The sequence below is a fragment of the Quercus lobata genome, chromosome 11, assembly GCF_001633185.2.
Source record: "Quercus lobata isolate SW786 chromosome 11, ValleyOak3.0 Primary Assembly, whole genome shotgun sequence".
In the NCBI taxonomy this organism is placed as follows: Eukaryota; Viridiplantae; Streptophyta; class Magnoliopsida; order Fagales; family Fagaceae; genus Quercus; species Quercus lobata.
In genome coordinates, this window is record NC_044914.1 from 48159374 (window position 1) to 48174942 (window position 15569).

Genomic DNA, 15569 nt, shown 5'->3' on the forward strand with positions numbered 1-15569 from the left:
AAGGATAAGGCACCTTGCTCATATGATCCCTTTCTTCTTCTGTCTTCAATGACTGTTCTTTACTTAGTTTAAAATGACTACCCAAGGGTGTGCTCACTGGTTTAGCTTCATTCATGTTGAACCTACTGAGAACTTTTTTCACATACTCTGACTGTGACCGTTTTAATGTACCATTAACCTTGTCTCTAATGATTCTCATACCAAGGATTTTCTTTGCAGCTCCCAAATCTTTCATTGCAAACTATTTTGACAATTGCTTCTTTAGATCATTAATCTCTTCACTGCTAGACCCTACAATGAGCATATCATCCATATACAACAGTATAACGATATAAGAATTGTCAAAGAACTTAACATAAAAACAGTGATTAGTTTCACATCTCTTAAACCCAATTCTATGCATAAAACTGTCAAATTTTTTTGTATCACTGTCTTGGAGCTTGTTTTAGGCCATACAAGCTCTTTCTCAGTTTACAGACTAGATTCTCTTGTCCCTAAACAATGAACCCTTCTGGCTGAATCATGTAAAGGTCTTCCTCAAAGTCACCATGAAGGAATGTCGTCTTCACATCTAACTGCTCAAGATGTAAATTTTCTACAGCCACCATTCCCAGTACTAGTCTGATTGTTGATATCTTCATAACTGGAGAAAATATTTCTAAATAGTCAATGCCCTCCTTCTGCTTGAACCCTTTAACAACTAATCTAGCCTTGTCATTCTTTATTCTGTATACCCACTTGTTATGCAAAACATTTTTTCCTACTAGCAATTCAATCAATTCCCATGTTTGATTCCTTAACATGGAATCCATCTTATCCTTCAGGGCTAACTTCCACTTGCTTGAATTTTCATCTTGCAAGGCTTCTTCATAACACTCTAGCTTACCACCATCAGTTAACAGGAGATAATTTAAAATGGGTGAATAACGCTGTGGAGGTCTAATGGTCCTAGAAGATTTACGGACTTCAGCTACAGGTGTACTCTGATCTACCTGTGAATCTACATTCTCCTTATCTTCTTTACCCATTTTCTGGATAGTACTTTTAGTCAATTCATCTAAGTTGACAAACTCAGATTTCTTTTGATCTATCTCTGTAACATCTGACACTACAATTGACCTATCCTTGTACATAACCTGTTCATTAAATATCACATTTATACTTCTGATGATTTTCCTGTTTTGTTCATCCCAAAACCTATAGCCAAATTTCTCATCACCATAGCCAATGAAAAAACATATTTTAAACTTTGCATCAGAATCAATGAGCATAAAAAACACAACCAAAAACTTTTAAATCTGAAAACTTTACCTCTTTACCGCTCTAAACCTCCTCAGAAAGTCTACACTCCATAGGAACTTATAGTCCTCGATTTATCAAGTAAGTTGTAGTGCTAACAACATCAGCCCAGAAAGTTTTTAGTAGTCCAGCATGCAACCTCATACTCCTAGCACGCTCATTGAGAGTTCTGTTCATGCATTCAGCCACACCATTCTACTGTGGTGTCCTAGGAATAGTCTTCTCCATCCTAGTTCCTTGTGCAGTACAATCTCCATCTATGTACTCTCCTCCATTATCTGACCTCAAGCATTTTACTTTTAAACCTGTTTCTGTCTCAATCATGGCCTTCCACTTCTTAAAAGTTTCAAATACATCAGGTTTATTTTTCAGAAAATAAACCCATACCTTTCTGCTTGAGTCATCAATGAAAGTGATGTAGTACATTGAACCTCCAAGGGATGCAACCGAAGAAGGCCCCTACAAATCAGTGTGTACTAACTCTAATTTTTCAGCCTTCGGTGTTCTGCCAGTTTTCAAAAAGCTCACCTTTTTCTGCTTTCCTAAGATGTAGCTTTCACACATGTCAAAATCAATGGACTTCAATTCTGGTAGTTTTCCTCTTGATAGCAACATCTTCATCCCTTTCTCACTCATGTGACCAAGTCTGTGGTGCCATAGGCTTGTATTAGTACTTGCTTCAGCAACTACAATTGTATCTCTTGGACTTGAGGTCTTGTATAGAGTACCGGTCTTCTTTTCACGAGCCAATACTCTGGCTCCCTTTGTAACTTTCCAAGTACCACCAATAAATAGTATTGCATGCCCTTCATCATCAAGTTATCCAACAGAAATCAGATTCCTCCTCAAGTCAGGAATATGTCGAACCTTCTCTAGTAACCAAACAAACCCATTGGGCAACACTATATGAACATCTCCCATACCTACAACATCCAAGGCTGTACCATCAACCAAATACACCTTACCAAAATCACTTACAACATAGTTCTGTATGATTTCTCGGTGTGGAGTGATATGAAATGAAACTCCTAAGTCCAAACTCAATCATCAAGTGGACTGTCTACTGCAAGAAGTAATGCATTCTATACCTCTTTTGTTACAGCATTAGCAGAATCATCTTCATTCTTCTTCATAGGACTTTTGCATTGCCTCCTAAAATGACCCGTTTTCCCATAGTTCCAGCATTGTACTTGTTAGCCTGATCTAGATTTACTTCTATTCCGATTAGAATTTCTGAATTTTGATCTACCCCGATTTGAATTTCTGTCATTACCTCTGCCTTTTGTCTCAAGGTTTAAGACAGAACCAGATCCTGAGCTTTCACCTGCATCTCTTCTGCGCTAGAATTAAATCTCGTTTATCATTATACTTCAGCTTTTCCTTTCCTGTTGAATTGCTTACTGCCATCCTCATTGCCTCCCAACTATTTAGCAAAGAAGCCAAAACGATCAATGCATGGATCTCATCATCAAAATCAATTTCTACAGACGAAAATTGATTTGTGATAGTGTTAAATTTGTTCAAATGTTGTGCTACTGATGCATTCTCTGCCATCTTCAAATTGAACAGTTTCTTCATCAGATGCACCTTGTTGTTTGCCGACGGCTTTTTATATATACCAGACAAAGCCTTCATTAGATCTGCTGTGGTCTTCTCCTTTACAAAATCGTGTGCAACAAACCTAGACAGAGTTAACCTAATAACTCCTAGTACTTGTCTGTCAAGAAAAACTCATTCCTCAGCTTTCATAGTCTCAGGTTTTGTCCCCAAAAGAGGCAGATGCAATTTCCTCCCATAAAGATAATCTTCAATTTGCATTCTACAATACGCGAAGTCTATGCCATCAAACTTTTCTATTCCAGACACCTTTTTTGCTTCCTTTGCCATTGCTCCCACTCAAACCTAACTCTAGGCTCTAATACCAGTTGTAGGAAATTAACCCGAAATTCCCAACCTGTAAGAAACAAAAATAGAGAAAAAACACGCCAAAGAAAACAATTACACGCACAAGACAATATTTACATGGTTCGGCAATTTGCCTACGTCTACAGAGTTACAGGGATTTCACTATTATCAAGGAAAAAAATACAAAATGCGGCTACAGTGTTTCAGTCTCTCAAGAACGACAACAACAACCAAAAAACCCTAATCACCAAAACTACGTTTTCTACATCCTACGCACAAGATACACAATGGGCTACAAAATGAGCTACAAAGAGCTCCGACTTGAGCATATCAACCGAAGCCTCCGCTCCATGGACTAAGCCTTAGAAAATCTCTCATTAAAAACCACGCAACATTATTTTGGATTAAGTCGGGTTGTCAATTGAACCAAACACAACTAGGCTCCATAAAGCCCAATAACATAGTGCTTGTTCATTTCAATACCAAATTCGTCTACTTTGTTGGACTTTGTTAAATTTTTCGGAATCTTTTTATGTTTTGCATTGTTGAATGTGTTATGCTCGTCGTGGAGTGTGAGCATTAGCCCATATGTTGGATTTTTGAAAACTGTTATTATGGGATACATTTAAAGCCATTGGAGATTTTATGAAGAATTGGATTTTAACTAGAGAAATGATATGTCCACAACTTTTTCACAACATTTTTACAATAAATCCTAAATGACAAGTTGTTATTGGTTGTTATTGTTGGAGTAAAAAAGTAATCTTAGTGTTAGATTCAAATTTAAACCAATAACAACTAACCACGTATGATTTATTGTGAAAATATTGTAAAAATGTTATGAACGTAATGCCTCTCTTTTAACTAAAGGGGCTTAGCTGCTTAGGCCTAAAGATTCTTTTTGATAAGCCTTTAAGATTTTGTGTTTGTTGTAAACCAATCAATTGTGGGAATAAAAAACACTCAGTATCAAGATATAGATCAGAGGGTTCTAATCGTCACAACCAATTTATAAAATAAGGAAGTGATCTACAATAGGAGAGATGAACAAGTAAAATCAAAGCTTGGGCAGGGATTTAGATAATGAAAGCAGACTAATTTGAAGCAAGGGGTTCAACTCTATTTTGTCTTGGGTCTGGACTAATTTTAAGCTATATTATATATGAAAAAAAAAAAAAAAATTTATGGAATGTCAGGAGAGCCTGGCCCCATACATGGGTCCATCCCCGATTATTATTGGCTAGTAGATAAAAAAAGTAATTTCAATTGTGAGTTCAAATTAAAACCGGTAACAACTTATCACCTAGGTTTATTGTGAAAATGTTGTCAATGTAGCACTTTTTTTTTTGTTAAAACCCTAGACTAAATTTGTCTATACAAGTCATTGGTCTCAATTTGTCCAGGTTTAATCTATCTTGTTCATTCCAGTCCAACTTTTAATCTTCAGCCCACATTCTTGGGCTATTTTTCCATCCAATTTGGGCTTTATTTTTAAATTATCAAAATAAATAAATAAATATATATATAATTTTTCTGTTAAGGTTTTCTCAAATATAAAAAATTTATATGTATACAAAATCAATTCGATCCGGTCCGGTCTAACCAATTATTCTAGTTTAAACGATTTTTTTAACACCCTTGGAGGGTACCTTGGCTGATGCTATAGCGTTCAGCAAGAGGTTCTCAGATTTGGTTAGTATAATCATATTAATATATACAATATGTTTAGAGCAAAAGTGTATTTCACAATTGTATCAAGGTAGCAAATTGTTAATAATAGACAATTTAGCAAGGTCAATGGTAAACCTATATGAGTATTAAGTACTAACAACAATTTCTCAATGGAAAAAGTTTACCTCCAACCCACTATGTAGCAATTAAAGAAATTAGGGATAATAACACTCTCCTCACTTAAAGTTTGGAGAAATTACACTCCATCCCAAACCTGAAGGGAAAAAAAACTTTCCCCCTTAACATCTGATTGACCAAACTTTGTTAAATTAATATTAAAAATGTTATCTATTAATTTGTCCTTTGTTTAAGGGCAAGTTTCAAAAAATATCTTTCATTTCAAAATTAAAATTCATTGTATTAAATTTTTAATTAAAGTGTATTTAAAATTTTTTTTTTCTTTTTTCAACAAATTATAGAGAGATTTGTTGTTGCAAGTGTTTTGGTGCTTGACAAATTTTACATTTTTATTCTAAATTTATCAATTATTTTTTTATTAACCATGGTTAAATTTTGTAAAGAGATTCTTATAGAAATTTAGAATATTTTGTTACTAATATAAACAAAAGGGAGAGCATTTTTTCTCTTCAAGTTTGGGGTTAAGTGTTATTCCCTCAAATCTCAAGGAAAGAGAGTGTAATTATCCTAAGAAATTATTCACATATATTTTTAGTCACTTGACTTTTCAAATGAGTTATATGACTTATCTAATCTAATCTAATCTAGTACTATATATAATAGCAGAAACCTTTTTCCTACAATTAAGGTGGTCAGAAAAAAGACCACTTAAAATCCTGCTACGTCTCCAAGGAAAAAGAAAAGTGTTATGTCCACAACATTTTCACAACAAATCATAGGTGATTAGTTGGTATTGATTCAATTTTGAATCTACCACTAAAATTACTTTTTACCCCCAACAATAACAACTAATAACAACCTACCACTTAGAATTTGTTGTGAAAATATTGTGTACATAGGATTTCTCAGGAAAAAAGAAAGTTTCAAAATCAATCATTACACCGGTTTGGAAATTCTTTTAACGTTTAACATACAAATAGTTTAAATTTTATTCGTTTGCAAAAGCCTAATCCTAAAATTAATCATTTAACATACAACAGAAGGATAGAGTTTGGTAAAAGAAAAAGAGAAAATGATAGAGACAGAGACCAGCCACTCTCCGTCTATACAGTTGTCACAATTAGACCACCGTAACTACTAGTAAACAAAGATATAGATTATAGTCCGTACGGCACACACATAGACAGAGATAGAGGAAGAGAAATCTAAGGGCCATCAACACCGTCACTTGATCACCCACCGTCAGGTCATAAATCCAAATTAATCTAAAGGTTTTTTTTTTTTTTTTTGGTTATGTTATGCATCTTTAATTACTGGTTTTTTGTTTCTGTAATGGACTCTGTGTCGAGGCTTTTGTACAAAGTGTTGTACTCTCTTAATTAATTTGGAATGTGTTGTGGTTTTCTTAATTAATTTGGAATGCGTTGCAGTTTTCTTAAGATTGTATATTTCTCACAAAAGCCACTGTTTTCAGTGATATCCAGTTTCCATGAAGAAGAAGGAGATAGAAGTGGTGAAAGTAGAGCTAGTGTTGCCAACCCACCTTTGTTTCAAGCAAATCCAAAGGCAAGCACTAGAAACATCTGAAGCAAATCTTTCAGGCCGAGAATTAGAAGAATTACCCTCCTTAAGAACCACCAGTAAGTTCTTGGAATGGAAGAAAATATGGGGAATCTTTTCTTTCATTGGCTTTCCTTCATTTTTGAAAAAACATATATATTAATTACTAGAAGGAATGACAAGAATGCATTATGCTAAACTTTGTATTACTCATGGTAGAAAGTTGTACTTGCTAAACGAATTGACCATGGCTTTATGTATTATATTAAATAAATAGCTCAGGATTTATATTTAAATGATTTTATTTGATTGTGGACTCAAATTCTCTAATTTTTACTAATGTAAATTAGAGAAAACAGAATTGATGGAAACAGTCCTCTTTTTTTAGTTCAAGTTAGCAGTTAGGACTTTTAACTGTTGCTACAATGTTGTTTTAATTTTTTTTTAATATGTTTTAAGTATGTAATGAAGAATTGAAGTTTTACCATCATGGGTTCTATTTGTGTGTGTTGATGCTAAGAAATAGAAATTAAATTGTTGATTGTTAATTTTTTTTAATTCCTAACCTACATGTCACAGTTTATTGTCATTTTGGAAGTGGTATTGCATTTGGTGGTGTAGAGTTTGAGGAGATCCTTATTCATATTTGTGTTTGGCCTCTTTGTAGTCTAACGAATTTGAAGTAATTAAACTTGAATTGTATATATAAGATCTACTCAGTGAAAGGGTATCTCTAAATTTAAGCTAAGCATATGGATATGATATCTAATGTAGAAAATATTTGCATATTAATCCTTTGAATAATTTACAAAATCATTTATTAAGGCTTAGCAGTCATAATTGGATGAAAATTGAAGAAGATTTTCATTATTTTAAATTGTGTTAGTCATAAGAGGATGAAAAATGAAAGAACAAGTTGCTTAATGCAAAAAAGACCATGTGGACACAGAAGCTCTTATTGTTTTTATGTGTCAGCATATGGGACACCGATAATGGTTTTGGATGCCACAATATTGATTGTAAATTTATAACTATCAAGACTTGATTTTACACAAATCTTTGAGTTTTCCTGTTAGGTGATTTCACAAATGTTAACACTCTGTTTGTTTCAGCGATAATGTTTTCTAGAAAATGAATCATTTTTCAAAAAGTGTTTTCTATAAAACTATCTCATTTTTTTATTTTTATGTTTGGTGGCAACCTTAAATGAGTTGAAAAATAATCTCCCAACTTCCCTTATTTAGCTTACTGTGAGATAGAGTTGCTTTCCAAAAAAATTTAGTGGAAAACAATCTCTAAAAATAAGCCTTACTTTTTCAGTTGACCAAAAATAGTTTTCCTTTGATTAATTTTTTCTTATGCTACCAAACACTGGCAAACATAGAAAACTATCTTTACACAAGATTTTCCATCGAAACAAATGGAGCATTAGAGTTGATTTATCATCTTCATTGCATGTGCATTATATTGTGATTACTTTCATATATTGTTTTAAGTCATCATACAATCCAGGATTTGTTAGCACTTAGCACAATTAGGCAATATAAGGAGTTCCTATATATTTAATTTTCAAATCATCATTTGTGAAATTATGTTAAGTTTATGAGAATGTTGTGGGCTAAAGTTTTCTAATACTTTTGGTAATACCCAAAAGAGAAAAGGGGAGGAATGGGGTTAAAAGTGGTGATAAATTGGGTTTAATCTACAAAAACATTAAGAGATATTTATTTTATTTTAACTTTTTATATGCTTCTTCATATCCTCGCACAAATTATGATACATACCTCAAAGGCTCTAACTAATATTATCATATAAGTTTTAGTTCGGTGTGATTCATTGTGGTTCTTAGGAATAGCAAATTTGATGCTTGAAATTGTCATTTAAGTTTTAGATTGGTGTGTTTCAAGCTTTTATGTAAGTTTTAGTAAATGCTTTAAAAGTAAAATGACCTTTGCAGATATTGGATTCTAAGACTTTAGGTTTAAATGTATTAGAACTTCATTTTGTAATGTTGGCAAACCATGATAAAAACATTTAGTCTTATTTTAGACTTGCTTAAAGTATGTTTATATGTAAAGTTGGAATCGAGTGTACTGCTTGATTGATCGAAAATTAGACTCGATTGACAAAGCTCATGCAGATTGTTTTCCTGCAGAATTTTCCAACTCAGCCCAAACTCGTTTGACATGTAGGATTTTATGTTTTGTCTTAAGTATAAAAATAAAATAAATAAATAAAACCCCAGCCACGTTTTGTAGTTGTTGTTTATGTTGTGTATGTGAATCTCTTGTAAGATCTAGAGGTGTTTACCTTCACATATACTTAAGGTTATCAAGAATCAAGATTATGTCAAGAACTTGATGATCAATTTGGTTGTTGCATAAAGAACTTAAAAATACACAAGCGGGAGTGCTTATACTTGTTGTGAATCTAAGAAAGAAGTAGTCCATGGACTCGAAGCTGTCACGTGATCGTAGTAGTAAGTTTCCTACTCGAGGTAGCAATAGGATGTTAGTGGTCTAAGTTGCTATTGTGTAAACTTCAATTCTTTCATAGTGGATTTGTTTTACCTTAAGGATAACTAGTTTAAATTCTCCCCAGGTTTTTTACCGGTTTGGTTTTCCTGGATTATCTTATCGTTGTGCTATTTATTTTCCACACTATTTCAATGATATGATATATTTGTGTTAACTTAGATTTGAATAATTTGACTAAGCAATTACTTGGCTAATTAACTAGGTTAATCTGATTGTGTTTTAAGGGGTCTAAAAACGTACAAGTGATATCAGAGCAGGTTAGCTCTAGTGTTTAGATCCTTTGATCTAAGAGTTGATCCTCGACCCCTGTTGTCATGGAACACGGTCACTCTCTTGTGATTCCACCTCACTTTGATGGGAACAGCTGTGCTTATTAAAAAGTAAGGATGAAAGCATTCCTAAAATCTATTGATGAGAGAGTTTGGAACTCCGTAAGGAGAAGCCTACTACTGTAGTTAGTGAGTGGCAAACTTCTCAGAAAGAAGCAATTGCTTTTAATAACAAAACTATGAATACTATTTTTAATGCTGTTTCTATGAAGGAATTCAAGGGAATCTCAAATGTTGAGGTTGCTCATACTGCATGGAATATTCTCCAAACTGTGCATAAAGGCACAATGGTAGTTAAGATCAATAAGTTGCAGCAGTTAACAACTAGATTGAAAGCATTAGGATGTATGATGATGAAAGTTTTGATGAATTTTATGCTAAGATTAATGATATTGTTAATTCTGCTTATAATTTGGGTGAAATCTATGATCAACCTAAGATTGTTAGAAAGATACTTAGATCTTTGACTAAGGATTTTAGATCTAAAGTGACTGCCATCACTAAAGGCAAGGATGTGGACTCCATCCTTGTTGACGAAATTGTAAGATCTCTTCAGTCCTATGAGTTGGACCTACCTAAGACAAGCAAATCCAAATCAATAGCTCTTAAGTCTGTTGATAATGTTGATGTGGATGGATTTGATGATGAGCTCTCTACTACAGAGATTATCTATCTTGCCAAGAACTTTAGAAACTTTCTTAGGAATAATAACAGAATGGCAAGAGGTAAAAACAATGTTTAACCTAGAAATTTTAGGAGGAATGATCTCACTGAGGTAAACAACACTGAAAAACCTAAAGAGAAAGTAGGTCAAACTTCCAATGATTCTATGGGTCAACAATGTTTTGATTGTCAAGAGTATGACTATGTGAAATCAGAATGTCTTACATTCTTAAGGTCTAAGGGTAAGGCTATGGCTGTAACCCTTAGTGATGATGAAGTTTCTAAAAATGAGTCTGGTAGTGATGAGGATGGAAACTTCATTGCTTTCACAGCTATTACTGTAGTTGATGAATGTGTTGCTGTTAAAGAGAACCCTTCTGATGGGGAACTCTATAAGGATGCAGACTTGCAAGAAGCCTACAATAAATTTTGCAAAGAATGCTATAAGTGTTGACTTAGGCTTAAAGAAAATTGCATTCTTGAACTTGATAAGAAAATTTTGCTTTTGAAACTGTTTGATGCTAATGAATTGTTAAATAATGTGAAGACTGAGAACATACTTTTACTTGAAAAAGTTAAGATTTTGGAACTTGAATTATCTGTTGCTAGAGAACAAACAAATAAATCTGCTAGTTCCAAACTTAATCACATGCTGAGTGTTCAAAAGTCTCCCTCAAACAAAACTGGTTTAGGTTTTATAGAAAGCATCTCTGTGCCTAAAACTCATTCCACAAACTTTGTTTCTTCTTAAGAGCCTCCCATGAGTAAAATTGTCAAACAAGCAGAAGTTACTTCTCCTAGGAAGATTAGAGTTGATCTTCAAGAGTCTAAACCTAAGACTTCTAACCCTTCTAAGGACAAGGCACATGATAGACCTGCATGGGTTTGTCATTTTTGTGGAAATTCAAGGCACATTTGTTCAAACTATTTCAAGTTGTAAGCTACAAAGCGAGCAAATAAACCAAAAGTATCTGTGCCTCAAGCACAAGATCCTATGATACTTATTGGTGAATTGGTAAAGGCTTTAAACCTTTATTCCAATTCTGGAGTTGCTCAGCATTCTAATGTGAATAATAACTCCAATTCTAGAGTTGCATCTAAAAAGTTTTGGATGCAAAATGCTCCATCTAATTAAGTCTTTCTGACATGGTCCTTGTGCTTCATCGCTCTACCTTTGTGACCATTCTTCTTTGTTGTTTTTTGCTCTCTTTGATTTTCTAGGATTTGCATTGCATAACATTCATGCATTTCATTCTAAGTTGTTTTTGTTATTTCTTTTCAAAAATTAAAAAAAAAAAAAAAAAAAAAAAGAGGAAAAGGGAAGCAAAATGTGTTTTGCATTATTTCTTAAATTTAAAATCAAGGTTGACCAATTTTTTTTTACATAACATGTCTTTGTACCTTATTTAGCTTGGATGAGCTTATTTATTACACTTTACTAGTTGAAGATTTGTAGTGCATGTTGTGTGGGAAGATGTTTACAGTTTTTGATTACATGATTTTAATCTTGAAGTCACATGCCTTTGATTGTTGGACTTAAACTTATTGAGAAAGTCATAAATAGCCATCTCAGCACTGTTTACTAGCCAATCATGAACACCTTAGTGCATATCATAAGATTTTGTGCTAGAAAAAGTGCAGCACATGAACAAAAAGAACATAAGCGGTTGAAATGCTAAAATTGGTGTGTATATTATTGGACTATAATTAATTCAATCAATTAAAATTGGTGTGTATATTATCTTGACTATTTTTAATAAGTTTCTGATAAAATAAAATTGGTGTGTACAATATGAGGCAAATTAAGAACCTTACATGATTACAAACTTGTTTTCTACGAGATGTAGGAGTTGTATGATGTAACTCTTTAGGTGATAGTCTTTTTCAAATTTATGTGATAAATTTTGTAGAAATTGTGCTTGATTACTATTCACATATCATCTCACATGTATCTTAAGTTTCTACTAGTTGCACACACTACACAAGTTACTCTTTGCTAAACCTTGTACATGTTATTGTATGTGATCTTGTTTTGGCCATCCAAGATTGAAAATTCCTAGATTTTGATGCAAGTTTGAAATTTGAGAACAAATTGATTGAAAATTTTGTTTTTGAAAGATTTGGGGTAAATTTCAAGGTTTTTTGAAAATCTTTTCATCTCATACTCATGCATTTCATTCATAAAACATTATTCTTTGAGGAGTTTCTGCATTAAACTACTTTGTTTTTCAAAAAATTTTATTTTTCCAGATTTTCAATCGATCGAACCTGTTGCTCGATTGATCGAAATTGTGATTAAAAATTTTGTTTGAATCTGCCTGACTTGATCGATTCTCGATTGATGTTGGATCAATTGAATGTAATTTTCGATCGATCGAACTTGTTTTTCGATCAATCGAAAATCATTTAGAGAGTTTTTTTTTTTTTTTTTTTAAACCATTAGCTTTACATGTGTTCAACACTTTTTCAAACTTTTCAAAAGCTTTTCTCTCTCTCTCTCCCTCTCTCTCTCTTCGATCGGTCAAGGATTCAAAACAAGATTTTTGTTGTTTTCCCTTAAATCTTTTCAAAGGTTTTTGTCTTCTAAGGCTAGTAAGACCTTTTTGCCCTTCCTTTTTCATTTATTTTCATGTTTCATGCATTTTTTTCATGCATTTAAGGGTGATTTTCGAACCTAAGAAAAATTGGGGTTTTGTTGATTTCAACCTTTTCTTTCAAAATTAATCATTGGGTTTTTGTTATGGGATGCTATTAAACTGTTCCTTGATGTTTAATTTGATCAATTTGTTGATTTTAGAAAAATTAAATTTTCTAGGGCTTGAAACTACCCGAATTGGGGATTTTGTTCAATTCAACATAATTTGATGAAGTTGGCTTGTTAGATTGATTCATTTGATTATTTTAATCTGTTATCTATCTTGTGTAATGATCAATTGGTCAGTTTGTTGGAATTTGTGAAAGTGATTTTTCAAAATTTGGGGTTTTTGGATAAAAACTCCATGCTCAAGCTAATTTTGTGATTTTACAGTGAAATTGAACTTATTCTCATTGCATTATAACATGCATCATATAGATTGTTATTTTCTATATTATTTTTGTTTTAACTTGTAGTCTGCCCTTGGTTTTTCTTGTTTTTGTCTTTTGTCTCTTTTCTATTTGTCCTTTCTACTCTTTAACATCATGGTTAGAAAGACTAGAGCCCATAGGACATCCTCTTCTTCTTCTACTCCATCCTTTGATATTGAAAGGTTTCTGAGTAAGAAAAACCAAGAGACGTATGAGAAATTGAACATTCTTAGGAATGTGTGGGCTGAGCGGAAAATAGTTTTAGATGAGCTTAACCCGGAGATTAGGAGAAACTTTGAGCGTAGGGGGTGGTTGCCTTTGTTGGATATTGATCATCCTCCTCTAGCTACCTTGATTAGAGAGTTCTACTCGAACCTCTCTGTCCACTCCTATGATTCCAACACTCTGGTGAGAAGTTGGATACTGGGTGAAGAGTACACCATTACTCCTGCGGTAGTGGCTTCTGCTCTTGGGTTGCCTTTGGTTCAACATCCTATTTATCCTTACAACGAGTCTCCTCCCCTGGATGACATCATGTCATATCTTACAGGATCTTCTATCCAGTGGGGTTCTGATTCAAGTTGACTAAGATTCATTATCTCTTTTTTCGGATTTCTTGCCATTCGATCTGGCCCATTTCTCATTTGCATACTATTCCTTTAGAGAGATGTGCATTTTTGTATGCTCTTGTCGCAGACGCTCTTATGAGTTTTCCTCATCTTTTCATTCGTTCTTTGATTGAGGTTCATAGGAGTATTTCTTCTGCTCATGCTCTTTTATTTCTTATTTTTTTTCATAGGATTTTATTACATTTAGGGTTAGAGCGTTTTCCAGCGTCTGAGCCTGTTCATATCATAACTCATATAGGTGCCACCTTCCTTAGGTAGAGGGCTGCTCAGATGCGAGCAAGCTCTAAACGCCCTAGGGTTGAGTCTTCCTCTGGTGCACCTCCTTCTCCTTTTCCTCCTCCATCTTCTTCAGGTGATCCAGCTACTGATGAGTTTATCGATCCAACTGCTATTGATGCTCCTCCACCTTCTTTTTCGGATGTTGCTAGCATTCGTCATACGTTGGATACTGTCATGACCGTTCAAGTGGCTCATGGTTAGTTTCTGGTGGACGTTCTTACTGAGCTTCAGGCTTTAAGGGTGGATTTGGCGAGTTTGAGGTGATCACCTCCACCACCTCCTTTTGATGATGAGTGATTGCCCTTTGGCAATTCATCACAAAAATGGGGAGTACATTTGGATAGGAGATTTTGTTAATAGGGGGAGATTTTTTGTTGTTTTGGAGCTATTGGAGCTTTTAAATTGTATCTAGGTGCTTCACCTTGTATTTGTATTCTTTGGTCTCTCGGAAAATGGAAGTACATACATGAAGTGATTTGAAGAGACTAATGTCTAAAATTTTTAGGGGATATTGGATACTATATGCTTAAATATACTAAATTATTTAGGTTTGAATGTATGTAGTGGAAGTGTGAGAACAAAGTTTATGTTGGATGCAGAGATCATTAATATGTAAAATGATCATGCGCATTGCATAGGTTAAACACTAGTTTAAATAATATGCATAAATAGTCTAATAAATTGCCTCATAGCAAGTTGAAGGAGATTATATTGGGAGGCTTGTTACTTCAACTAGTCTTCGTGTTCCTCGAATGGATCTCTTAATTGTAGAGAGGGTTTCCCAAAAGCCATATGTAAGGCATACCTAGTAAAACTTATAAGTAAACTAGATATAGAGATGGCAACCAGTTGGAGGAAAACTTTGTCCCTTGCCAATATAGCAATTCTGAAAAATGCTGTGTCTATAGCATTACTTAATAGGAAAAACTTAAATATAGATTTTTAGGAATTTTACCTTAGGTTCCTCAATTGAACTCAATTACATGATTGAATTGACCAATGTTGTAAAGATGGTGCTATTTCAAAGACAATTAATTTTAACTATGTGTTTCATTGGGCAATACAACTCCAATAGGGCAGAACTTAGTTATAATTATTAAGTTCTTAAACTCCCTAATTGAATTCAACTGCGTGGATGAGCTGACTAATGCAATGTATTTTTTTTTTTTAAAGATAAAAATATTACTACAACCTACAAATCTTATTATTCAGTTGTAAGTTGTAACACATGTGGCATTTAAAAGTAAAATGAATTCCACGTGTCGTACATCCAACTACAATTAAATGTTTCGATATTTACATTTTAAAAAAAAAAATTATTTGATAATTTTTGGTGCATGCATAGAAAGGTTTGCAACTAGTTATCATGAATTGTGCTAATGCGATTTCCTTGGTAATCTTAAATTCCTGTATGTGTCACGCAAATAACTAATAAACCTATCACATTTCCTGGAAGGGTGTAATTTTCATCACAACATGGAAACCAAATGCAT